We start from the raw sequence: 4,592 nt of genomic DNA on the forward strand, positions 1-4,592 counted from the left end.
GGGGAGCCAACAGCAAGGTCCCTGCTGTCCTGGAACATGCTTCCTACTGGGAGAGTGACACAAAAACCCAGGTAAGCAGCAGGATAAAGCTGTTGATGGTAGGAAGACGAGAAAATGTGGGACAGCACCACGTGGGGTAGGCAGAGAGATATCTGGGTATGGTGGTCAGGGGTATCCTCCCTGAGGAGACAGCATTTGACCTGAGACATGGAATGACATGTGCCTATTCAGGGCAGGGCATCCAGGCAAAGGGAACAGTCAATGCAAAGGCCCTGGGGTCAGTGAAAGGAGTTTGGCTTGTTTGGAGAAGAGCGAGACGGTGAATGAGGCTAGAATGGGGGCGCAGGGGAAGGGGGCCCAGATGAGATCAGAGATTATGGCTCCGAGCCTCCAGCAGGATGGGAGCAGGGCCAAGTCATGATTCTCACGGGCTGTGGGAGCGACTCCGAAGTCTCATGTGCGCTGTGTGGACGGAACTGAGGCATGCAGCTCCCCACTGGATGGGTGTGGGGCATCATGAGCACAGGGCCCCTGGGCCTGGGGAGCTATCTCACCTGGAGGGAGAAAGGCCCCCAGGAAATGGAGGGCCAGTGAAAACAATAATGAGTCCAACTCTGATGACCCTGAAGGCACTGGGCTGCAGTGGGCACAGCTCATCACCAGCTTTCTCACAGGGGACCGGGGGCATCTAGGCATGAGCGGGGGACAGTCACTGCGGGGTCTGATGCTGTCCGGCCTCCGACACCCTAGGGCAGGCCTGGCAGACATGGTATGATTCCTGCAGCACCAGGAAGCGTCCCAGTCCCCAAAATCACTGTCCTGACACCATCCCAGGGCCGATCATCTCTTCAATGGTGGCAGGCTGACTCTTTTTAAAATCATTTTGTCCTTTTTATTCATTCTTTTTTTAAAAAGATTGCATTTATTTGTCAAAGGGAGAGAGAGAGAAAGAGCACAAACAGCGGGAGTGGCAGGCAGAGGGAGAGGGAGAAGCAGACTCCCCACTAAGCTAGGAGCCCGATTTGGGACTTGATCCCAGGACCCTGGGATCATGACCTGAGCCAAAGGCAGACACTTTACTGACTGAGCCATCCAGGTGCCTCTTTGTTTATTTATTCTTGATCACAAATAATACTTTTTGCATAAAATTTGAAAAGTAGAAATAGAAAATAGAATAAAATAAAAAAAATAAAACCCCCAAATCCTAAGGATTTCCCCTGCGGGGAAGTTAGCATCATGTTGGCGATGGGGTCCTGCTCTGGGAAATGCTGCCTGATGCTGGTGTCAGTTCAAGGGAGCAGGTGGCAGTGCAAAGGCCGTGGGTGTTCAAGAGGGTTTAGGGAGGAGGTTGGAGGGAGACAGGAGACCCTGAGGCCACCAGGCTGACCTAGACACACATCACAGGCTGTGCGCCTGTCTTCGTCCCGCTCAGCCCCCCAGTGCAGCCCAGTGGGAGCCAGGCAGAGATTCCACCCCTCCCGGGGAGATGACAGCCAGGCAGTCCCGGCACCAGACAAGCGATTATCCTTGCATCAAGACTGACTCAGGTAGGGGCACCTCAGGAGTGAAGCTTGGGGGCAGGGGTGGCTGGACAGGCCACCTCATGCTCAGAGGTGGCCTGTCCTGGTCAAGGGTTCAGTCTGCACTCGGGGATGGCATGGCTCAGAGCTGAGAGCCAACATTTCATGGGTGAGGCCCTTCCCTTGCAGAATGGGTGCAGTGAAGGCTCCTGGCCGATCGGGTGGGGGGGTGATGGGCACAGTCTCTGAACTTACGGCAGGGGGTAGTGCAAACAGGTGGTTTCGGAGTCCGATGGTCCTGGGTTGGAATCCTGGCTCTGCCATCTACTGGCTGTCTGCCCTTGGGCCTGTCACTTCACCTGAGTCTGTTACCCCGTCTGTGAAATGGGGGTGTGGTGCATGCTGAGCTCTTGTTCGCAGCGTGCCTGGCACAGGCGGGCACTGAAGGAGGGGCAGCTGGTTGTGTTCGTCTCTGTCCCTCGTCTTGAACCTCCCTCTCTCATAAGCTACTGCTCTTCCTCCAAATGCAAGGGCACTGGTGACTTCCACTCAACTGTCCTGGAGGCTTTGGAACCGTGCGGGGAAGGAGGGCAGCAGCAGGAGAACTGGGCAGCAGAGAGAAGGCAGGAGGGAAGGAGAGAGAGCGTGGGGGAGGTCAGATAGAAGGTGGGAGGGCTGATGACCACGTGGGTCCAGGTGGACCCCTCCTTGGTGTTTCCGCCCCAGAGTCTCGTCTCTCCCAGCCTCGATCTTAGAATTTGATATCATGGGAACAGAACAGAGCTGTATCTAGTCATTCTTTCTTGACACAAAGTTCTGTTGAGCAGCTACTGGTCCAGTTCCTGGTCCGGGCCCTGGAAGCTGCAAAGGTGAGGTCAGGGGTTCACATGTCACAGACCAAGGCATCGTGCTCCTCTTGGCATCCCTGGTCCATCATCAGCAATACTGCCCCCAGTTCAGCCCCAAGTACATCCACCCTCTTCCGTTCTCGTGCAGCCCCCGCTCGGCCATCCTGACCTGCAGTGTGTCCGACATGCGCGTCTGTCAGCTGTCACCGGGAGCAGGCAGGAAAAGGATCAGGCCCAGGCTGTAGGGGTCAGGCCTCTCTTTACCTCCAGTCTATTTGCCTTTTCTGAGCAGGATGCTGAATACAACTGAGCATTCGGCCTCCGCCCTACTGTCCTTCCTTCCCTCTCTCTTCCCTCCCTCTCGGGGTCAGCTCTGCAACGCGGGTGATTCTTCCAGCTCTCTCCCCGTTTCCGCTCATAGGCGTCCTGCCCAGAATTCCTTCCTGTGTGTTCAACTGCACCTCAGCACCTGATTCTTGGGGGGGTGGGGGTGCAGACTAACACGAGGGCATCCAGCAGTCAGATCAGAGGCCCCAAAGAGCTGACAAAGGAAAATGATGGCATCGCAGGGGGCTCAGAGCCAGATAGGAAGGGCAGAGTTACACCCAGGGAGAGAGCACGCCCCCGTCCTAGCCGCCTCTGAATCAATCAGGGTGGGGTAGGTTACACAGCATGCTACGGACTGAATTTAGTCCAAATTCTGTGCTGAAGCCCTAACTACCCTCGCCCCAGTGTGGTGACATTTGGAGGTGGGACCTTTGGGAAGAAATCAGATTTAGATGAGACCAGGAGGGCGGGGCCCCCACAATGGGATCAGACATCTTATGAAGAGAGGAAGGGACCAGAGCTCACTCTCTCCCTGCCACGTGAGGACACAACTGCCAGGAAGAGAGCCCTGCAGGAACTGAGTCTGTTTGCATTCTGATCATGGACTTCCAGCCTCCCCAGCAGTGAGCATAAATGTCTGTGGGTTCAGTCCCCCAGTCTGTGGGGTTTTGTTGTAGCAGCTTGAGTTGACTAAAACATAGCAGTACCAAAAAAATTTTTAATTAAAAAAACCAGTGGCTTAAAATTACAAAGGCTTATTTCTGGCTCATGTGAGTTGACAGGTGGCTCTGCTCATTGAGGTCCCTCTGAGAACCAGGCTTAGAAGCCCCGGCAGGGGCTTCTAAGATCCCTGATGGGGATGGGAATATGACAGATCTTGCTGTGGTCCCGAAAGCTCCTGCCCATGTTGACCAAGGCATGCCACATGGCCAAGCCTGGGGGGTGCAGGCCAGCCTCATGCCCAGCAAAGACCTTCACCCAAGAATCCTATCCCCAGACCAGTGTTCACTCATCTGTGAAGGCAAAAGGCAGATGTCTGAGAGAGAGAGCTTCCTGAGTCCTTATTCACCCCTCATGCAAGGAAAGGACTCAAGAGAAGACTGAAACGCAAAAGTAAGTAAGAAAGCGCTGAGCCCACAAAATGAAGAAACATGGAAAGGGAAAGACACAGTGGCGAGCAGCAGACCTTGATATGTGGATACGTTAAATCAAAATGAATAAGGATAGACCTGTCTTGGACTGTGTCATCCAAGTGCTAAATAAGGGTTCCTGAAATAGAAGGTCCCTACTGGAAGCAAAAATTCTAATGACAGTCTATTTATAAAAGTCATAGCTCAGCAACCTCTGCAAGTTATGGGCGAGGGGAAATGATAAACTTTCCGAGGATCTGCTCTTCGAAGGGGACAAGAGAGGAAGAAAATAGAAGAATTCTAGAAGTGTTATCTTATTGGACTGAGGAGAAGTAATTAGGGGGAAAATAGAACATCTTATTGTGTGAAATAGCTGTCATCTTATTTTTAGCTACTGGCAGAGAAATCTGTGTCTGGTTGTACAAACAGGGAAGAGAAGGTGGCCATCAGGGCAAGGGAAGGTGTCTCAGTGTCTGCTCAGGCTGCCATGACAAGATACCACAGACTGGGGGATGTGAACAACAAACATTGGTTTCTCACAGTCCTGGGGGCTGCAAGTTCATGATCAAGGGACTGGCAAGGTAGATCTCACACTTGGGTTTTGTCTCTTGGCTTACGGATGGCCGCCATCTTGCTGTGTGCTCATGGACCTCTTCTTCATGCAGGTGCTGAGGGGATAAGGGGGAGAGAGAGCACTCTGTGTCTCTTCTTATAAGGAAACTAACCCTGTCAGGTCTGGGCCCCACCCTTCATAGGGGCCCCCTCTC

This window comes from Ailuropoda melanoleuca, chromosome 9, assembly GCF_002007445.2.
Source record: "Ailuropoda melanoleuca isolate Jingjing chromosome 9, ASM200744v2, whole genome shotgun sequence".
NCBI lineage: Eukaryota > Metazoa > Chordata > Mammalia > Carnivora > Ursidae > Ailuropoda > Ailuropoda melanoleuca.